This window comes from Penaeus vannamei, chromosome 13, assembly GCF_042767895.1.
Source record: "Penaeus vannamei isolate JL-2024 chromosome 13, ASM4276789v1, whole genome shotgun sequence".
In the NCBI taxonomy this organism is placed as follows: domain Eukaryota; kingdom Metazoa; phylum Arthropoda; class Malacostraca; order Decapoda; family Penaeidae; genus Penaeus; species Penaeus vannamei.
This window is the reverse complement of record NC_091561.1, coordinates 11,798,263-11,808,582: the sequence shown is the minus strand read 5'-3', so window position 1 is coordinate 11,808,582 and position 10,320 is coordinate 11,798,263.

Below are 10,320 nucleotides of genomic sequence, written 5' to 3'. Positions count from 1 at the left end.
AGAGAGGGAGACAGAGGGGGGAGGGGTTGTGCAGTCATGTTTATGGAAATGAACTTGGAGAGAGAGTGAGAAAGAGAGAGAGAAACTAAGAGCGAGCGAGAAAGAGGGAGGAGTGAGAGAGAGTGGGAGGGGGGAGGAGAGAGAGAGAGAAAGTAAGGGCGAGCGAGAAAGAGGGAGGAGAGAGAGAGAGAGTGGGGGGAGCAGAGAGAGAGAGTGTTAGGTTTCTGTTTTTATCCTGACCTTGGTGGGTGTATGCAGACACAGTTCTGATTTGCTTCTTTTTTAGTTGAAGTGTCAGGAAGGTAGCATGGCGAGGGCTGTGTCTCATGCTGGTGCAGTTGTAGGCAAAGGGAGCCCAAAGGCGTGTCAAGCGGTAATGAGCGGTAATGCTCGTGTGGGGGGGCGAGCACCGAAGGGAGGTCTGGTCAAGACCGAGAGCCCTGGTCAAGTGTGTCTTCTAGCGTTGACGAGAGGCTCGGGTGTCCCTCTAGCTGGGGGAGGTGGCTAGGTACTCCTCATTCCTCAGATCGCTCGGCATACACTACTAACCGTCGCCCTCGAAGGGATGGTGCTGGCGTTCTCTGAAAGAAGTACACCGGAGGCAGAGAGACAGGAGGGTAATCAGGGGGGAGGGGTTGTGTGATACCAAGGGCCGTAAGATATATTAAAAATATATCACATTGCAATGACAGTGTTAATTCAATTATTTGCATGATTTTTCAATTTTTATTTATTTTTTCAATAATGCACTGTCCAAGGATAGACAGAGGAACATGCTTAGGGAGACAATTGCAATAGTCTGCAAGGACTTGCTTGAGTTGCAATTGCCTCAGATAGCAGATAAAATTCTACAAGACATAAGCATTGTGTAGAACTACAAGGAAGCAATAGGTGTCGCAGTCTGCAAGGCCTTGTTTGAAAAACGAACTTCCTTGGGCTAAGAAGTAAGGCTGAGGATGGGGGGAGGGGTTGTAGGCGGGGGTGGTAATGTAGGTTAGGTTGAGCTTAATGAAAATAATCACCGATCTGACAGCACGAAAAAACATTCAAGTTAATAACAATAAACATGGTAATGGCAATATTAATCAACTACTATGCGAAATCATACAAAATGGTACTTTAATTAGTACGTAAAATGAATGAAACAGTGACTGGTCTGTTGCAGAACAGACTAAGCTTGCAGAGCAACACATGATGCAAGCGGGTTTGGGTCAGCTTCCCTTATCTGACAGCCTAAAGACAGGAATAGCGATGAATGACCCATCCGTAGAAGGGATATCATCGTATGAACTCGGATTATCATCGAATGAACTCATACGCAGAAAGCAAATTGGGCATCCCATCTTCTTGGGGAATACCAGCGATAATCTCTCTAATCTCTCACGTATAGTCTTATAAGAAGGCATGGCGTGTAGATCATCTGGGCGATAAGTGTGCAGCTCGGCACATACAGGACAACTTAACGCTAATTACATGTCCATACCCAGCTGGGGGTCGTCACCAAGGACCATGTAATAATGAGGTGAGGTTCGTGATTAAGATAAGCGAAAATCGCGAACAATATGAAATCGTAGTAGCTGTACAATATAATTAATCTCTAACACGGAGATAACTTAATTAGATATAAAGACAAATAGCTTGATGTAATTTAAGTTGGGCGAAGTCAGATGGTAGGGAGGGGTATTTTACCTGAGTAAGGTCAAAGTGAGGTCATTAACCAAATATACTTAAAAAAAAAGCAAGAGCTAGTATATGTAAAATTGCATAATAATAAACAGGAACACAATAATCTAGAAAATAAATACATGAATGATTAATGAAAAAATATCTATAAAGAAGACGAATAATTACGGCGAAATATACTTCGGAATATGCACAAATATACTATATTAATAACTTAAAATCATAAGATTCGATGAATTATACTAATATTAGTACAGTTTCCGATATATTCATACAAACCGGAAGTAAATTCATCACTCGTAAATACGTTGATAATGGGATAATTATAAAATCACAACATTATACATGTATAAATAACCTTAAATGTGGAAAGAAAAAAATCGAGGCTAATACAGGTCATTATAAAAGTGAGGTGTACACAGTTTGACAGGACCTGGCCTGATTTCACCTGATAACTATGTGTCAAGTGGCTCACGAAAAAAAACGACTATAACGTTTGTATGTATAAGAATAACTGAATTCGATAAAAACACGAATAAACAAGACACATTCTCTTTGTATAATTATATATAAGAAAAAGAAAACAATATATAACATTCGAAGCTTAACTTCAAGATAATATCGGATAATAAACCTAGGAATCACAAGGCAGAAGAGGTTATTAGAAAAAGGACATCAGCTACCGAAATTAACGCATTCTTTTAAAAGAAATACTAATTTAAGTAAATTTCACAACGAAAAATAACTGAATGCTACACCTTGGCCTGAACAGAAATATTGAAAATTGGTTGAAAGGGAGGGGAGATAGTGGGGGTGGGGTTTAGGGGAGAGGGAGGTTGGGGGACTTGGGTAGGTGGGAAGCGTGGGGAAAGAAGTGAAGTGTTTGTCTTTGTGCATAATTCAACTAAACTATTTAAATATTCAAAAATATCCCACAACCGCTTAGTTGAACCGAGCCTAAATAAATGCACTTAGTAATAATATGCGAACTGAACGTCGATATGGCGTCGGTTAACGTAGTGAGAGATAATAAGAATAAGAAAAAAAAAAAAATCTAAGAATATGGCAATGCTTAGGCCCGTACTTTTAAAACCTTCGCCAGTGCTGGCGTTCACCTGGCGAAGCTTCGCCAGGCGAACCTTTGAGTGATTTTTTATTTTTTTTTTATTTTTTTTTATTTACTACTCCGAAAGAGCTGGAGTAGTCCGGGTTTCGCTTAAGCTACCCGGTAATAGGTCTTTTATTTTAGGTTTTATTTTCTTAAGTAAGTTAAGTGATTACAATTTCTATTTTATAGTTTTAATTGTTACATTTGATTATCTGGGAGGAGGTGTTTTGCATAATGTGTAAAATGATTTTTCGTTATTGAGTATTTGGCTGATACAGTCTGCTGCAGAGAGGGCATCGCTGGGGTCTTGTAGGTTGTATCTTTTGTACTGGTGTGGCCTGATGTCTTCAAGTACAGGACATGCAAGAATGTAGTGTAAAAGTGGCTCTGAGACTGTGGCATCACAATATTGACAGTTTCTGAGGATTCTTTCATTTATTTCCCAGTTACAGCGGTATCCAAGACGAAGGCGATGGAGAAAGACGGCTTCTTTCCATCCCATGGAACGAGGTGTAATAATGCGTTCATAGTTGGTGACTTTTTGATACCAGCGTGCAGAGGAGGAACCCACTTGAGCCCAAACTTGATGTTGTATTAGTGATATCTGGAAGGAAGTTCTTTTAGCTAATTTCTTAATGAAACCGAGACTTGGTTGTACAGAGGAGACATGATTCTGCTTAAGACTATCTTTAGCTGTTCTATCTGCTTGATCATTTTGTTTAATGCCTGAGTGACTTGGGATCCACATAAAGTTGATGGCTTTTCCTTGCTCTGTTAGTTGCTGAAGTTTAAAAAGTATCGTCGTGATCAATCTGATGTTGTCATTTGGAGGAATCTTTTGGAGTGAATGTATGGCTGAAAGGGAGTCCGTCATTATATATATGGTGTTGTTCACTAACTGAATGCTGTAATTAAGGGCATCTTTGATTGCAACCAGTTCTGCTTGCAATGTTGATGAGTTGTCTGATATACGTTTAGCCTTTAGGAAGTCACCACACACAAAGGCAGATCCAGCTTTTCCCGTGCGCTGATCTACAGAACCATCTGTGAATATTGTGGCTGTGTCTTGTCGAGTTGATATTTGATGTACAATTTCTTGGATATGGTAAAAGGTTTGGAGATTGCACAATGCCTTGGGCAACGGTAATGTATTGAAGTGAAAGTTCGCAAGTGGAGAGACCCATGGTTTTTCCATGGTGTAATTAGGGTGAGAGATGTCTAACCCTCTTTCCTTAATTACAGGTAGGAGATTTAACTCTTCAAGGGAGTTAAGTATTTTTCTGTGCCACACCATCCGTGGAGTAATGGTGTGTGCTTTATTTATCAGTTTTTTAAAAGATTTGGCGAGAGGATTGTCATGCCTTGATACAACCTTGCTTACAATACCTGCGACCATCTGTTGTATTCTGGTTTCTAATGAGACTAGTTGAGATTCCTCTCTCAGGTTTACTAGTCTGGTCCATTTCGGTGCTCCTAAGATGAGTCGCATACATTTGTTTTGGATTGTCTCCAACTTTGAGATTTCAGTTTTTGAAAGGTTCATCAAAGCAATTGAACTATAATCTATTACATATCTTATTGCATGAACCTTTGTCCATTCTGGTAATCCTTTTCATAACATTTATTCTGGCTTTCGTTTTTCCTAAGAGATATTGTAGGTGTGTGGACGAGTCGCTCTGTGAGTTGAAGAATACTCCTAAACATTTGTGTGAAGTAACCCACTCAATTCTCTTATCTTCTATATAAAGCCACTGGTTATCTAAACTGTGTCCTGTTTGTAGAGCTCTGGTCTTATTTGAGTTGATCATAAGTCCAAGAAATTGGCATTTTTTTCTTAGTTGGTCAAGAGCCATCTGTGAATGGACATACCTGTTTCTTCCTATGGCAATTAATTGCAAATCATCCGCGTAAGCAAGCAGGTGAGTGTTCGCTGGTAAAGGAATCGATATTAATTCAGATATGAGCATATTAAAAAGAAAAGGGCTGAGTATTCCTCCTTGAGGTGTACCATTTTCAAATGTGAGGATATCAGATAGAGTGCCCTGAAATCTGACCTGGGCTTTTCTGCTTGTGAGGTAGTCTGATGTCCATCTGAGGATATTTCCTGTCACTTTTTTTGAAGCCAGAATATTTAAAATGACTGTTCCATTTGCCAACTCAAAGGCTTTCTCTATGTCCAAAAAGGTGATAACACTATCATTACCGTCTATTAAGGCATAAATAGATGCTAAATTGTCTTTGGTACTCAGTCCTTTTGTGTAAGCAAAAATATTCGGATGCGGATGAGGTATTAAATAATTTAATCTTGCTAGGATGGCTCTTTCCATAGTTTTGCCTATGCAGGATATTAGAGAGATAGGGCGGAATGATCTGTTCGGTCCTTCTTTGGGAATTGGCTGAATTATGGCAGTTTTCCAATTTGTGGGAAGACAGCCACTTTCTAGTGATTTATTAAAAAGTAGCTGTAACATCTTCAGAGCTTTCGTACCGAGATGATTCAGCATTGAATAGGACACTTTATCCGATCCGGGAGCAGTATCAGCACTGGTTTTAAGAGCTCTTTTCACTTCATTTAGGGTGAAAGGATTGTCAGACTCAGCAGATACCTGAAAAGCTTGACAAATTACCTCATTTCTTTTAGGGAGAAGTGTTTCGAGACTTTTCTGTGTTTTCAATGGAAGTTGAGATTTATCACTTCTGTTTTTGAACATCTGAATCAAATAGTCTGCTTCATTCTTTGGATGTGGATGAAGTGGCTGTTTCCTGAAGTTTCCTGATATTAAATTTAGCTTTTTCCATAAATCGCTTAAAGAGGTGTTTACATTTAAGGATTCACACCACTTCATCCATGTTTGTTTTGATTTCCTGAATTTCTGTTCTGATCAATTTGCAGGCATTTCGATACGATTTAAGGATTTCCTGAGTTGGGTTCTTCTTAAGTTTTTTTCCGAAGGATGAGTAACCGGTGTTTTAATTCTTTGACTCTGCTATTGTAGTACCAAAAGTTGGTATGTGATGGAAACTTTGAGGTAATTTGAGGTATACTTTGATTTGCTGCTTCATGAAGGCCATTTACCACATCAGATTCAATTTGCTCTAAATTATCAGATGGTGTATAGTTATTGGCCCAGTTTTCCATGTTTTCTTGGAAAAGTTTCCAGTTGGCTTTTTTAAAGTTCCATTTAAGAAAGGATGGAGGACTTTGTATCCTAGGTATCTCTATGATGGTAGTTAGTGCAAAGTGATCTGAGGCCAGATATGGGTGCATGGAGTAGCGAGTAATTGGGAATAGAGGAGCTGATACAAAGATCAGGTCTAAAACACCACCTTTGTTGTGAGTAGATACATTCGGGTTAACCAGCGATACCTCTGAGAAGTCTTGAAGTAGATGCTCAAGATAGCGGCCTGTAGTACAGATTTTGTTTGCTGAGGAATTTGATGGGTTGTTCCAAATAGGATTGTGAGCATTAAAATCGCCACATAGGATGGAGTGCGAGTCATTAACCATTGCAAAAATATGGTCTATTTTAAGTTTTGCAGTGTCATGAGGCGGTCTGTAAATATTAAAAATGTTGAAATCTCTATCCTGTAAGGAAATGGAGATTCCTTGGTGCTCAACACCACGACCACAGTCCATCTGAAGATCTGTTGGGGAAGACTGGATGTCAGATCTAACTAATATTGATGTGCCTCGATTTAGGCCAGGTTGATAATAATTGTGATAACCAGTATAGTTTTTAATGTTAATGCTTGTCTTAAGAAGTGTTTCCTGAAGAATTACTATATCATATCTCTCTTCAGCGAGAGCTAGGCTTAGTAGGGGGAAGTTGGCTTTTAAACCGCAAATGTTTAATTGGAGTAGATTAATACTGTTTGTATTTATATGGTTATTTGACATATTGTGTCTGTTTTCCTGATTTATATGCTGTATCTTTCCGATTGTCCAGAATTGTTTTATTTGCAGTATCAGCATCCTGTTCAGGAATATGTATGACAGGAGGCGAACCATCTTGAGAAGGGATAAATTGTGCCTCATTCACTTGAGGTATACTAATTTCTGTAAGTGGAATTTCCTTAGTGATATATTTCTGTGGTAAGTCAGAAGAATCACTATCACTGCCAGAGGAAGATCTACGTGTTCTTTTGCGTTGTGATAAAGGGTCAGAATTCAGTTCCATGAATTCGATCTTCGAGATGTTGCTGGGCTCATTTGTGAGCTCTTCTTCTTGATTTCTGTTTCCTGTGGATGTAGGTGCATCTCTGGAAGACACATCTGATGGTTGAAGCGTTTCTCTGTTTGGTGTGATAAGGAAATTCTTTATGGAGGTAGGGGTATCCTTAGACATTGTCAACACACTAGCGACCACGTCTTTGACGATGTGCTTGTCTATGTGTTTACCGACAAAGATTAGACCCATTTGAAGGATAGTTGAAAGAAACTCTATGTTCTGATTAGAGTTTTCATTGTCATTGTTGATGGGTATACTCTGGAAAGAGAGAGAAGCTACAGATGGATTAGGACCATCTTCTGTTGTAAAAACAGCACTTGCATAGCTTCTACCTAAGTTAGTAGGAATGCTGGAAAATTTTGGAGCATATGTTCTAGAAGGCTGTTTAGGTGTACGGTTATTAAACCTGTTTAAAGGTTTTGAGGTACTTACTTCAGTAGGTAAGTTCAGCCTTTTGCGTCTTTCTCTGCAGTAGGGGTTCCAGGCGTGGTGACCCATGTTACAATTTGGGCACTTTGCAGGTGGGCGAGTTCCAGCCTTGATTTTGTTAATACATATTTCGGTTAAATGAGCTTCGGAACATACCCCACAACGAGGATTCGAGCGACATTTACTAACGTGGTGATCAAATCGTTGGCATTTAGAACACCTTAGTGGTTCGTGGTAATACTCCCTTAGGGAGAAAGTTCCAAAGATGCCAAGTTTGATTTCTGTGGGGGGCTCCCCAATAATGGTGACAAGAACTTGCCTTGTTTCTTCTTTAGTTGACCAGACCTTTAGTCTAGAGGCCGACTCAATGAGAGGGTGGTTTTCCAACCGATCCATGGGAAATCCTAAAGGATAACCTTCAAGAACACTTTTTGTTTTCTTTGGTGAAGAGTAGTATGTTGATAAATTCACTGTTTTTCCGGAGTTGAGAACTTTAATGTTTTGCAAGAGGGTAAGTGTTTCATTATCTTTTGCTTGTAGAGTGTAGTCCCCTTGTGAGGTGATCTTGGTCGATACTTGGAGTGATGGATACTCCTTCTCTATAGCCAGAAGTGCTTCAATAGATGACGAAAAATCAGTAGATATCGTAATGAGAAATCTAGTCGAAAGAGAGACTTTAGAAGAATCAGTGGGGTTTAAGTCAATGGCGTTTTCAGAGGTTGGCAGAGTCTCATACAACTCATTGGCATTTGCATCCATTTCTTCAGTTGAATCCTTTGAGCTCAGAGGCTCAACATGAACTGGTAAGGGGGGCTCGGATAGCGAGCTCGCTTCAGGTGAGTTAGACTTACTCTTTGAAGGGGCAAATTTTTTCTTCACTTTGCCCATGATGTTGAAAGCAACTACCAAAAACTAGGATGGCACACTTCCCTAATCAGAACCTCATTCCTACCTAACAACGACAAATGAGGAAGTCAACCTTGTGTAAAAAACCCTTCTTCAGAGAATAAGGCAGTCATCTAATGACCCCCCTTGTGGCACTGCCCGCAGGGTTCACCGTCTCTCTGAAGGGGACTCTAAGGAAAGGATGAAGTGGCCTAACACTCTAACTAAATCTCTTTATTAGACAAAAGATTGTCCTAAGTCTAGGAAATATCCTAACAGCTTCTGTTTTATCCTAAAAGCTTCCTATGATGTTCTATCCTAAAAGCTTCCAATGATGTTCTATCCTAAAAGCTTCCTATGATGTTCTATCCTAAAAGCTTCCTATGATCTTATGCAATGATAATCATTGCAAGCATCACTATTGCAGCTTCCTTGTGCGGTGAATTTGTTCCTTCCCGAACGGCGTTGATGACGAGTTCTCGCGGCTCGGAAGCTTGTCCCTTTCCTACCGGCGTTATTGGCTAGCTCTCGCGGCGCGAAAACCTGCACTCGCTGGCGGAGCAGGATGGACCAATCACCATCCACGGAGGCAACCAGCAGTTCTGCTACAGGATAGCTTCTATGTTAAAGCTACGAAGTCGTCGGAGAAAAAAGAGGACCTTTGAGTGAGGGAGGCCTTACTTTTAAACCCAACGTTCGCCAGGCGCTAACATCTTGCATTCCCGCTAAATCTAGCGCAAATTTGTTTACATCTGCAGTGCACATAACATAACCTAAACTTAATTATTAACCTCGAGAGAAGACGAAAATGTTGTTTCCACAATAGTCTCACTTTATACTATAACAAAGGAGTTAAAATTTAACTTTATGCTATAACAAAGTTGAAAATATCTTTATACTATAACAAATTAACTTTATACTTTATGCTATACTACACTTTATACTATAACAAGGTTAACTTTATGGCCCGTACTTTTAAAACCTTTTGCTTTTTCTCGCGTTTTTTTTCATTCGCCGAAGCGCTAGATTTAGCAGGAATCCAAGATGTTAGCGCCTGGCGATCCCTTTCGTTCGCCAGGCTTGGCGAACACCTGCCTTGGTTTTAAAAGTAAGGCCTCCCTCACTCAGATGTTCGCCTGGCGAAGCTTCGCCAGGCGAACGCCAGCATTGGCGAAAGGTTTTAAAAGTACTTTAAACTATACTATATCAACTTTATACTTTTATACAAAAAATAACTATACTTTAACAAGAGTTTAAAAATTAATATTTTACTATTCCTAACTGATGTAAGATATTGACCTGTAGGCCTACAAGGGTATCATTAAAGACGCCTCATTATAGGGCGGTGGAGCACTACAGCTATGTTTCTATAGTCAAAAGTAAACATGCCGACATAAAAAACACTTCTGGTAATATTTGTGAAAAGAACTTTATCCTTACAACCAAAATAACAACCTAAACCTAAATAAGTCATCCCGGGGGTGGGGGGGTAGGGGTATGGGGGGTAGGAATACAGCTGATGTCGAGCTCTCGACTGGAACATCGAAGGTCTTGAAAAAAAAATACGTATATACGTTATTTCATAATAAATTATGATTTTAAGATATTTTATAATTTCAATGTGATTCCTACATCCTATCATACACAAATATGTTACTAATTTATAACTTGAAAGCAAGGCTGTTCCAATATGATCTTTCGCCAGCCCTGGCGAACGTTCGCCAGGCATGATTTTAATAGTACGAAATTCCGGATCGCCCGGCGAAACCTTTCGCCAGCCCTGGCGAAAGGTTTTAAAAGTACGGGCCTTAGTCACGTAACCTACGATGGCCGAAGAAACAGATAATAATTTAGAGAAAATGCACGTTCTAGGAATAGACTACGAATCTATGCATTAATTCTAGCATGATCGAGTTAGATTTGAAAAAAAAAAAAACGCCAAGAAATAACTCGCAAGTGAAAAAATTAGATATTGATTCCCATAAA